Source organism: Mytilus californianus, unplaced genomic scaffold, assembly GCF_021869535.1.
Source record: "Mytilus californianus isolate M0D057914Y unplaced genomic scaffold, xbMytCali1.0.p SCAF_3, whole genome shotgun sequence".
In the NCBI taxonomy this organism is placed as follows: Eukaryota; Metazoa; Mollusca; class Bivalvia; order Mytilida; family Mytilidae; genus Mytilus; species Mytilus californianus.
Genome location: NW_026262679.1, coordinates 61,102,744 through 61,115,688, shown reverse-complemented (window position 1 = coordinate 61,115,688; position 12,945 = coordinate 61,102,744). Strand labels below are relative to the sequence as shown.

The window sequence follows — 12,945 nt, the reverse complement described above, 5'->3', positions numbered from 1 at the left end:
TGTTCTGGTAAGTCATTAATAAATAACAAAGATAATGTTGGGCCTAATACTGTCCCCTGAGGGACACCAGAGTCAACAGCTAATTTAGAAGTTTTAACACCATTTAAGAGTACCTGCTGTTGCCTGTCAGCTAAAAAATCATTTATCCAATTTAAGTTTTGATTCCTAATACTGTAAAAATCTAATTTTTGAGCTAATCTTTGATGGGGGACTTTATCAAATGCTTTAGAAAAATCTAAAAGTATAACATCTATTTGATTAACATTTGCCAATGAATTTGCTAGGTCTTGTATACTGAAAATGAGTTGGGTCTCGCAAGACCTTTTACTCCTAAACCCATGTTGACTGTCATTTAATATATTATTATTTGTAAGATGTTTTCTGATTTTCTGAATTAAAGTTGTGGTGTCATCCAAAATTTATTTGCTCTTTTAAAATCATATGTACAGGTGTTTAACATATATACAGGTGCCATTACAGATAAAAACATTTGTGTGTTGAACGGCGGCCATCTGTGGGTCTTGAATGCCTCATAGTCATCAATGTCCAATTATTATAGGCTAGGAGGTAGTTCATTCCAGTTTGTGATGGTTCTTACGAAGAAACTATGTTTTCGTTGTTCAGAACTTGATTCTAATCTGACAAATCGTCTTTGATGTAACTGACGCTTCATTCTTGCTGTGAGTGACAGGAGAAATGAAAATAGAATAACAAACAACATTCAGATCCTGTTACATATTTTTGTCAATACCTCTGAGTAAAAAACACGTTAGTTATTCTGTATTCAGAAACGTCACACATTTTCTGTCAAATTCTAAGCGTATCGGTCAACTTTGAAGCCATTTATCGAAACAAAACAAGGATGGTGACATATGTGTTTCTATACAGGCATGGATCCCGGATTATGTATACAATCCTGGATATTATGTTAGTTTTTAGTCTTTCTCCGTATATTAGAACAGCCATCTAAACAAAAATTAAAAAAAAATAAGTAAAAAACACGGCACTTTCACCATATATCTATGTAGATTTGTCAAATTGACGTTTTCTTATGAAAATTACAAAAACACAGAAATGGTGACCAATTTTTTTTTTCATATTCCGATGTAACTCGAATCAAAGGACAAGTTTGCAAAACATTTTAGAAATCGGGAGATGCCATTTGGTATCGTGGTACCTTAAGTAGGTTGCTTCAGTGACGTTTAGTGGCAAATATTGTATGCACGTTCAGGACGAGAACAAATTAACAAAAGCTACGATAGGTAGGTCTTGTAATAGAAGCCGTCCGGGATGAAGATCTGGAAAATGTAAATATCACGATAGCTGATGAGATGTACATTCTTGATGATACTCCGTATGCCTTTAGTCATTGTTTCATGGTGAGAAGCATATATGTAAATGATAAATAACAAGTTAATATTCCCATACTCCACCTTTAAATAAGAAAAAAATATTTGCATTTCACAGGGTAGGTATTTAATGAAAAAAAATAAGTTTCATTTTCAAAAATTCTATAATTATCTGCCTTTGATATTTCACAATTTTTTATTGGGTTTAAAACTATTCGCCTATAATACCAATTTCGTCCGTGTTTTGATTTGTAATCACAAAATATTGTCCTATTGGTTGGTTCTTGGATACTACCCGTCTTCCTTTATGTTGTGTTTATGCAGTTTTTATGCAAATTGGTGTACACCAATATAAAATTCCTTTAGGAAGCCTAAAATTATAGTCTTAAGTGTTTAAGTCGACGCTCATATCAAGGTTTTCAAAGCAAAAGAAACATCGGAACATCGGAACTCAAGAAATTAAAACTGAGCTTAAAAAATTAATCAATATCAGCCATAAGCCAATACTTATTTATTCTATTGCCATTATCAGACTAAATTTACTTTTTATGGTATTTTTTAATACAGCTTGAGTGAACAATGATTAATTCCATTACCATAATGAGACAACATTTTGAGTGTCCTGAATTTTTGTCAGAATATACTACTTTGTCTATTGTCTTGACAACTGTTACAGATATAGAAAATCTGACATGGGCAGAAAAAGTCAAGAATATCAAGATCTACCTACCATACATTTTGTAAAATAAAAATTGTCATACGACTCGTTAAAGGAGTTACTACCTATGAATGACTATCAAATTTTTTTTCCTCATTTTTGCCTATTATCTTTAAAATTATAAAAAAAATAAAGAGACTCTTTAACCAGCAAAATGATGATCAGCATGACAAGACAAGATCTACAAATATGTCAACATAGCTGTAATCGACAGTCGACTCGTAATAAATCAAATCAAATCAAATCAAATCAATTTTAATGGTGTAAAATCCAAATATTGGATTGTTACCAAGACAAACATGACAATATTTACAAACATACAATAATTAAAGTTAAACAACATTGATATTATATTAGTAAATCATATATTTATATATTTAATTATTTTGGAGGAGGTGATACTTTTGCAATAGTGAAAGTAAAATTACAGTATTAATGATATTGTTATTAAATATAACAAAACAAATATATATGTAATAAAAAAAGAAAAATAGAAAAATAATCACACAAATTTGTATTACATAATTAGTTTTTCTTGTCAGCTAGGCGATTTTTTAGTACATATAAATCATTAACCCCTTTAACAATAGTTTTAGTTGTCATACTCATTAAATGTAAACATAAATGTAAATTTTTCCACATCAGTCATTTTGTTGAAAGATACCCTCTACTACCTGAAAAAGTGTTTGCCTGTGTTTTTTTAGAATTTGACATTTTAAAGCAAACTGATACTCATCTTCAACCCCTTTTTACAAAGGGGACATAATCTTTTTTCAATGGGTAATTCACGGTGCCTACCCTGTTCAATATTTAGATTGCTATAACTTAATCTTATCTTAATAAAATAAGATATCATGTATCTGTCTAAATCTATTAATACAAATTTTTCTAATTTGTATTTTTTTTTAATTTTCTGTACATTCTTGGTTTGTTACCATTAGGGTTATTTTGGTCATTAAAAAGACTGTTTTTTCCAAAATCTAAACATCTTTCAGCTAATTTGTTCCCTACAGCATTAATCAGTCATTTTTGAGAAAGTATTTTGATTTTCCCATACATGATTGAACCCTTTTTTTGAAAGAGCATATTTCAATTTGGTTGCAAAACCATTATGTAAATTTAAACTACATTTATAGGCATTTGAAGCATAACTTTCTTCTTTTGCATTTATCAAATGACACCAAAACCCCACAGAAGCCTTTACAGCATCAATAGCAATAGGTAACATACATATTTCTGCTAAAACTGCTGTGTTAACTGCAGATTTATTTACACCAACAAGATATTTAGCAAATGTAATTTGAAATGTTGAAGGCAAACATGATAAATATCTACATTAAAGACTTGAATTGTCTTTAACTATCATATCAAGTGCCCATATTTTACTGCAATAAAATAGTATAGGTTTTAAACAACTTTCAAGCAGTTTTAGATGTGGATAAATATTAAGTTTATCAGAGAATAAAAGCTTTCTGATGCAAAACATTGCCTTTGAAGCTTTTTTACACAGACGATTAACTACATAAGAGAAAATTCCCGAAAGCGTAAATAAAATTCACAAACATTTATATTCATTTGTCAAATCAACTGGTTGTTCATTGAATTAAAAGTTGTAATTTTTTTTAGAACTTTGCCTGACTTATTAAAAATGATAACATTAGTTTTGTTTAGATTTAAAGTTAAATTACGTGTTGAGTTGTCTAAACATCGTTGTAACCCAGACTCTGATTCAGATAATAATACAAGGTCATCTGCATATTCTAGTAACAAGAAAGATACATTTTTATCATTTAATATGGTAGGATCACAGCAGCTATCAAATATGGTAACTAAGTCATTAATATAAAGTGAGAACAATGTAGGGCTTTAAATGCACCCTTGCTTTACTCCAACTTTTGAGCTAAAGGATTCTGTTGACCCTTCACTAATAAGAGTTATTGCCATTGATTGATGATTTTTTTATACATTTTGTGTGTTTTTTTGTCTAGTATCTTGTAAACAATAATAACAGATAGAGAGAAATTTTAAACCAAAAAAAAAAAAAAGATTTAGTAGGACAATATCTACAAATATGTCAAAATAACCGAAATTATCAATCGACTTTTTATATGAGTTATTGCCCTTTATTTATTTTTGTAATCTAGGCTAAAACTGTAAAAAATAAAGAAATATTGTAATCAGCAAAAATGAGCAGCAAAACATTCTTTACAAAAAGGTCAAATATGGCGCCAGTGGTTGTCTTTTGTTTTATCTTAACGTTTTAATTTGTCATTTAGAGAATTTGATTGATAGTATTGATTTGAGATCTTCGTTAGTATCTGTTCAATTCATTCAAATATTTTCTAGACTCTGAACGATTTAAAACTTGACATTATTCCTATGATATTGTATAGTATGAGGAGCGGATTTATTCAAAATTGTTGTATTTAAGGAGTTCCTAAAATATATGAATAAATCATTCAGGACCCTCATAGTTATAATTCAGTATATAAATAAATTATTCAGGACCTTCTGAAATATTTTAGGACCTCCATAATTAGATTTCATGAGATCTTGAAATCTTTCAAGACCTCCATACTTCGATTTGAGGATATCCCGAAATATTTCAGGAACTCCACAAATAATCAGTCAAAACTACTTTATTTCAGGAGGTCCTGAATTAATTCAGGATATCTTTAATAATTATGGAGCACCATAGTTACTACAGGACCTCCACAATTCAATTTCAGGATATCCTTAAAGCGAATTGTGGAGATCCTGGAATAAATTTGAACACACATAGATATATCATAATATCCTCAAATGGAATATCAGGAGGTTCTCAAGGATTTATGGATACCCTGATTCGAATTATAGAGTTTCTGACATATTTCAGGAGCTCCTTAAATACAATAATATTGACTAAAATCCGTGCCTCATAGTGTAGACACAAGTTAATTGTTGAAGACCACATGTTAACCTCTAAATGTCTTGATTTCTTTGTGTCGTTTGATTTTTGTCTCATTGGCGTATTACCCATGTCTTCTTCCATTCATATTATTGAACTATTGTGTTTAAAGAGTAAATTAAATCTGATGGAGATCCGAATAGTTTTTATTGAATGCTAGGCAATATCACGTCTATGACTTTGATCCGACTGTGTACACATACTATAGAATACCATTTTATGTATGCTCGTGTTCCTTTAGGTAAAGAGATATGTGACTAAATACATTTATATGTAATATATAATGAATGTATTCTAAATTAGGAAGTCTCTGTTTTCGACAAAACGCGCGTTTGGCAAACTAATTTTTAATCTCTGTTTCGTTGGTTGCCTTTTTGTGGCCGCTGAAAGGAATTATTGTTTGGAGTGTCGATTTTATTGTTTTTTGGGTTTTTTTTTGACAAAAACTAATGACTAGATTTAATTTGAGTTCGGCTAATTTGAATGTGAAATATTAGTTTTGGCAATTATTAAAGAACTACTAGTAATTTTAAATACTTTACACGGAACTTTTTTTTGTGAACAAATATTTAAATCGATATTTAATAATATGCGTTGTACGCATCTAGCACAACCTTCGGAACAGTACTGTAGATAGTGATATCTCTTCATTCGTACAATTCCTTGTTTATCTTTAATTATCAGTGTCGGTACACCTGCGTGACCTTATATATATATATATAAAAATGTTTATTACAAATTTAATTTCATTTGATTAACAATCATAATGACATTATTGTCACTTGTATTTCCTTGATATTTGTTAATAAATGACAATTAACATAAAAAATTAACACGTAAAATAAAAAAAAGGATACAATAATGAATTGAAGACAGTATTTAGTTACAATAAGTTTAATCTCTCACGGTTTATGATTTAGTTATACCTTTTAAACAACATCGTGGATTGATTGATCAATGTTTGCTTAACGTCCAGTGGAAAATATTTCATGCATGTTCAGGACGAGAACAAATTTACAATAAATTCAATAGTTAGATCCTGTAATAGAAGCCGTCGGGGACATATAGATTGCCACTGGAACACGAGGGTTTATTAGATAGGGACAAAAAGTTTGCATTGCAACAACAGGCCACCTACGACCCCTCGAAGAGTTGGTGCAAGGTTTCCTACCGTGAAGAGAGCGTGGCATTATCTTTTCACGAGGCATCGAATTTAACGTCCCCATTCTGACCGAATGTGGCTGTGTACTTATACACCCCGCACAACCAAACGAACGCTCCGCTCCCACTTTGTCAAGGGTTTTTACTGTATGTCTGAAGAAGACAAAAGAACATATTTCTATTTCCCAGTCACCCTTGTGGATTCGTGGAATTAGAATCCTTATGGAAAAAAAACATTGGAAATTGTTAAATGAGGGGAGAAAATTCTTTTAAAAATGGCAAATTAAACATACCTTGTATGTAAACAACATTGCTGACTAAATATCACAACGATCTCTATACAGTAACAATAAACATACAATATTTGAAATAAGACTGAGCCATTTCTTTTTCTTGGTCTTTTTCGAGTTTCATGTGCAATGGTACTTATTATAGTGATGCTCTCTTCTTCAATCTAATTAAAAAAATTGAAGGGAGTGTATCACGTTTGTTTGTGACAAATATAAGTCATATAAGCCTCTACAAACATTATATCAACTCACTAGTTACAAAAAAGGTTCAACACAGAACAAAATTAAAAGACATTTGTCCGTCGACGATTGTTTGCAACTGGTGCTTGCTGGTTATTTGTTCTTGGTACACCATTTGTTTGTGTTCTAGTTTGTTGATTTAAACCAAACGCTGGTTGCGCCTGAGGATTTCTTGTTCTAAAATTTTGATTATTTGTTTGTGTTCCTGTTGGTCGACCCATAGTTGTTGGTAACACTGGACGACGTTGTTGTGAGGTAACCTGGGGTTGAATAGCAGCTGGACGCATTCGATTAAGTACAATATTCTGTAAATCATTTTGAAGACGCTGCTTTTGGGCTTGTGTTAACGATAGTCTTGTTTGAAAGAGTCCTATGATTGTTTGCAAAGCTCTCAATGCTTCACTGTTTAAACCTGTCTGTGTCCTTGCTTGAGGACGATTTGTCCTTTGATTACTATTACGACGCTGTTGGTTTGGAATCATTCGCCTTTGAGCGGCTGATTGCCTTGGAGGAACTCGTACATTTGTCGGGTTCGTTTGCAACCTACGCAGATTTCTGTTTTGAGACAATATTCGATTTAACACTGAAGCTAGCTGAGAACTTATTGCAGATAATTGAGGGGACCTTCCACTATTGCTGGCACTTCTAGGTAATGTTATATTATTTGTAGTTCCCAAAGGAAGTATCATATACGAACCTATTTGTCCCACCGGTAAATTCTTTGGCAAATCAATTGATTGCAACAGACGATTTATTACATTTGAATTTCGAAAAGCACTACTTGAATTTTGACTCCGTGGCAAATTTTCCTGCAAAAAATTTGGTCTAATCTGTTGATTACCTGGAGGCCCTTGTCTTAAAAGATTTGCTTCTTCGTTGTTTTGGTTAAATACTCTGGATGCAATCTGACCTACTGGTCCGGATAGGTCTGTTCCCTCATTCTGTTGTGTCGTCTGCTGACTTTGTTGAATGTCTTGCATTGTTCGAGCCTGTTGTATCCTACGTATAGCTCTTCTAGCCTCTATTGGCGAAGTTGGAAGATTAGGCAACAGTCTATTTTCCTCAACCATATTTGAAGGTTCCTGGCCGAGTCTATTTCTGTTTTGTGGTAATGCATTAGTTGGCTGAACTGCGTTGTTTCGTTGAGCTGTATTGGATGATGGTCCCCCGTTGTTACGAAATGCATTATTTATAGCATTTATGAGACGAGAAGTAGTTTGACCTTGTAAATTGCTCGGCAAGTTTTGACGAGTATTACTATTTTGAAAGTTATTCAAAGGCATAGGTCGCGCTCCACTATTTGTTATCCTAGTCGGACCCTGCAGTCTGGAATTTACAATATTATTTAATCCCCGATTCTGATTGCTACGACCAAAGTTTCGAATACCAGGGTTACGCATGTTTCTTCTAACCATAGGTCGATTATTTGTTGTTGAACCTCTAACTGGACCTCTATTCCCAGATCTAGAAAATCCTGAAGGTCTTCTAGTAGGTAATGCTTGTCTTGTTCTTGGTACTAACCCATTATTACCAGAACCTGGTCCCATGCGACCTCGCTGAGAGGGGCCTCTAGATCGATTTGGAACATTTGTACCAGATAAGCGTGCAGATGGGTTTGCGTTATTCTGTATTTGCGTGTTGTCCTGAGAGGGAGGGCGTCCATTATTACTTAAAACTGGTGCATTTGGGACCATTCTCTGACTCTGAGAACCGCTGTCAAAAGGGTTTTGCATCAACATGCCATTTTCGAATGGACTATTCGGTCGTCCTAAATTTGACTCCCCTGCTAATCCTGTTTCACCATTCTGAGTTTGTTCAGGTGGTTGCACTGGAACACCAGGAAAAGTATTTTGATCGACACTAGAAACTACACGATTGATCAATTCTTCAATTTCTTTGTCACCAATTACATTTCGGCCTTGATCGTTAATATTGTTTCTCATTGAACCCATATTTTGATTGTTTAATGCTTCGACGCCTGTTATAATCTGTTGGTCAGGTGCATCAAGTCCATTGATGCCATTTTGATTATCAAACCCGGTTGAGCTGCCTGGAATACCAGGGAAGAGGGGAAGTCCAGTATAGTCGCTATTAACAGTTGGAGCAATATCCTGACTATTTGTTTGAACCCAGGAAGGAGCAGTTGATCCATCCAAACTTTCTGTATTTCCGGTACTCAGTCCGTTTTTTACTGATCGACTCAACAATCCAAAATCCTGCACACTATTTGTATCGAATAAATTTTGAACTTTCCCTAATCCACTAGTAATTTGTTTTTCTGGTTTCTGGTTTTGTGATGCTTTCTTTTCCCGATTACTTGTGTTTATGTCATTAGCTTTTCTTGGGTCTAGATTATTATTTGATTGACTTACGATTATTCCCCTGATTGGTTTGTCATTAGATTCTCTTCCAATAGCAATTTGTCTCGGCCTTCGTGGCTGTGGTCTAGTCGCCAAACCACTGACCAGTTGGGCCATGTTTCTGTTTCGAAGTGATAATCCGAATGAGCCAGGACTAATTCTTTCTGGAGGAGGGTTACCACGTGGAATTAAAGGTTGCAGAAAGTTATTCAACAACTCAGCTTCTTTGTTTTGAGGATTTTCTCGTGCTTTATTGGCGTTAGGCAATCCTCTATGAATTTCCTGATTAGGCGACAAATTTATTGAATTTTGATCCAATGGTGGACTTTTCCTTGTGTCTAAAATTGAATTTTGAGTTTCTATCCAGACTGCTTCTGGGCTGTTTGGATTAATCGGCACTCTGTCAGAATTTCCATTCACATTAAAAGGAATAATAAGTGGCATAGATTTTGTAGAAGGCTCTACCCTTTTCACAGTTGAAGTCTTTGTTATTTTAGTTTCTGTTTTCGTTGTGCTTTGTGCACTTTCACCTCCAAGAACTGAATTCGACTTCTCTTGTGACCTCTGTAAATCTGACGAATGAGAGAACAGATTTGGAACGGTCGGATCTTTAATAGATGTTTCCATAGCTGTAATGTCATTCAAATCTAGAAGTGTTTGTAGTTGATTGTTTTGGCGATCTAAACCCGCGTTTCTGTTTCTGTTATGTGTCAAATCTACAATATCCCTAAAAGAATTGCTCTGCATTTGTGATGGGAATAGTTTATTTGAAGCACTCGCTAAACCGAAATCAGTGTTCTGAACCACTGGTACTCTTCTTTGAACATTATTACTAACAACTTCTGATACTGTGGATTTGGAAGCTGAAGCATTTGACTTACTGCTACGACTAAACTGTTTTACAGAACGCTGAGCTGAAAAATAAAAGTAATTTTAATACTTCATAAAATTCATTGTATTGAATCCACACCCGTATATTAAGACTATTTGGATCGATTCAACATGCATGTGCCAAGGTGAAGATTGTTCATATCATGTTAGCTCACTGGATGGAATTCACACAGGTATACATATGTTTTGGTCGATCCTGGACCTTGGAGGCGGACATCTGTATACCAGTGTGGATTACTGTAGCGAACTAGCCCTTGTTGAATTGGTTTACTAAAACGTAATAAACAACAGTAATATGCTACTAACCTGATTTGAACTTATTAACAAATTAATATTTAGGCAAACATTAAATCTACGAACCGGTTGTTCAGTTATTTTATTTGAACTAGATGTATGCCGTATTTGCTTTTGCAATTTCAGCTCTAAGATCGTCGCAAGGAAGTGGAATGTATGTGCGATCTGTTGTATTGTAGCAAGTTGTATTTCATAAGCTTCCTTCACGTTGTATGATCAATTTCATCAGATATAGCAGTACTTCAGTAGTGTGGTGTCAGTTAAGTTTGTGTTGAGTTAAAAACGTTCTAGAATATGCATGAAATATTTGACACAAGAGTTAAGCATGCAACAATCAATCAATCAAGCATTTAAGTTCTTAAACTAGCATTGACTTGATTCATACTTATCTATGTCTATATTCTTATATTAAGTGAATGAGCTGAACGTTGTGGAATTAAAATTTATCAGAGGTATTGTGTGCGGTAAAGTTTTTTGTGTGTTATTCGGTGTATCATTGAAGACCATGGAATAAACTCTGGTTGTAATATATTTCCTTAACATATCTTGTTCCGTGTAAATTTATACCATTTCCATTTTTTAATTGTTTAATCTCATAAAAAATACTTACCATTAACTTTACAAATTAAGAATAAGGCAAACAAAACGGAGATTCTTGGTACCATTGTCTAAAAGCAGAAAAAAGTATAGTTAAGAATTAATCTTTACGGGAGGAAAATGAGATATAAACTTAGTTTTTTTTTCGTAATGCTGATAAGTTTTTCTCAAAATAAGTATCTAACAGTACTCACGTAAACGTTCTCATACATAATACATAAAAAAAATGCAGAATTTTCAAGCTTGCTTCGACTTGCTACACATGCAAACCAAAACTTGTCATTAAAACATGTGTTAATTGAAGATTTATATATACCTTCCAAAAGTCAAAGTCAAAAGTGTCATTTAAAATCGGTATGCCAAATTTGCATATGCTTTTGGATCAACTACATAAACAATACAATAAACTTAGGACTAACAACATGCACACATAACAAAAGGACTATGCAAACATACTAATATTTTATACATGCATGGTTAAATGAAATAAGCACAATAATGCAAAAAGCAACTAGGCATATCAAGCAACATTCTATAACAAAATTAAAGCACTAACTCTTAATGCAGCAAGCAGATCAACCTGATCAACATACAGATCGTATGTCTAAGCTTTGCTTACCTGGCCTCAAAAGTAAAAAGTATTGTACACATGATCTGTATTTGATTCAGATTGCAAGTAGATTAGTATATTAAGCAACATGGCAACAGAAAATAAAGGCATAAAATGAAGCACTTAAAACTATTTGCATTGACTGACAACATTGTCATTAGGTGCCATTTCATGTAGAAATTAATTTTGCTACCTGTTCTGAACATCCCCTCTACTATTCCATATGTCGTTCAAGGAAAACACACATGGTTTTAATGAAAAGTTGGCTTTTTTTTTATTTCCTGTGTGGTTAGTGTTAATTTATTTCGTGTAACGCCTAATCAAGAAAAGACCAATTACACCAGAACAGGTGCCATCATTTCTGGCGTTACAGAACAGTATTTTCTAATAATGTGTTCAAGTTTCTCAAATAATTCAACATCATTTTTGACAGCTTAAAACTTTCAATTTTTTTTTGGAATAAACTTAAACATCTTTTTACTGGTTAACCATTTTGTGAATCTGATAGAGCACTTCCAGCAGGAGACTTTCAATTGTTCTTAGGTCAAATGATGATACGCATTTAGTCTGTACATTGACAATGATAAGCATACTGCGCGTAAGAGAATGACCGTCCTATAATTGGACAGTTGCAATATAATTTGTTTACAATATCAAGTAAGTTATGAATGGAATTTTCAGCATAATTTCTCACGACCCATTTCAGATTGTTGAATAGTTCATATATAACTCTTTATCGCCATGAACTTGTTAAAAATTGCTCACGGTAAAAAAAAAAACAATAAGTTTATAATATCAATTTGAAAACGCAATAAGATTTTGGGATCTGTACACAGAAATGAATTATCATATCTTAAAAGCTTACATAAGTCTCTTCACATCCCCAAATGAATCGTTTAAATTCAATACAGCTATTACATGAAATGTGCTCCGAATAGAAGAATTTTGTCACAATGGCTGTCTGCGACAAGGTTTTTAAATTCAAACAAGTCCTGTACAACTTAAAGTTTAATGAAAGATTACCAAAACAAGATCAAATAGACAGCTGTTACATAATAACTTTTTGATAAAAAAGTATCTTTTATAATACTCCTCAATATATGAAAAATACACAATATGCCCGTACTTATACAATATATACATACATATGATGCACTGATATTTTAGACATACCGTATTGAATAAATTTCTCTCCACAAATAAAAAAGAACGAATCAATCAGCTGCACATTCTTGTATTAAATGACAAAAGTGTAGAGCGTAATAAATATGTTAATTAACAAATTAACACTTTCCAGGTAGTTTTTACACTTCCCCTTGTTATTAAATTGATTAATTAAAACTTTAAAATAATACATAAAATGTAGAACACGACATCTATCCATCATTTCGTATGACTAAATTTTTAATAAAAAAATAATTCATACGCAAACTTTTCTGGAAAAATTTAATAGAACTATGAATTGAATAAACTCTTGCAGTTTAATAA

The 12,945-nt window shown here is 32.9% G+C and overlaps 1 long non-coding RNA gene across 1 annotated transcript; it reads right to left on the bottom strand.

Annotated features, from left to right (window-relative positions):
* Nucleotides 1-9,672: 9,672 nt before the first annotated feature.
* Nucleotides 9,673-12,680, bottom strand: LOC127734959 (uncharacterized). The gene is made up of 3 exons (XR_007997888.1): nt 12,631-12,680; nt 10,861-10,918; nt 9,673-9,979 (listed from the first exon to the last, which is right to left on the bottom strand). It is a non-coding gene; the product is annotated as an uncharacterized LOC127734959 (long non-coding RNA).
* Nucleotides 12,681-12,945: the final 265 nt, after the last annotated feature.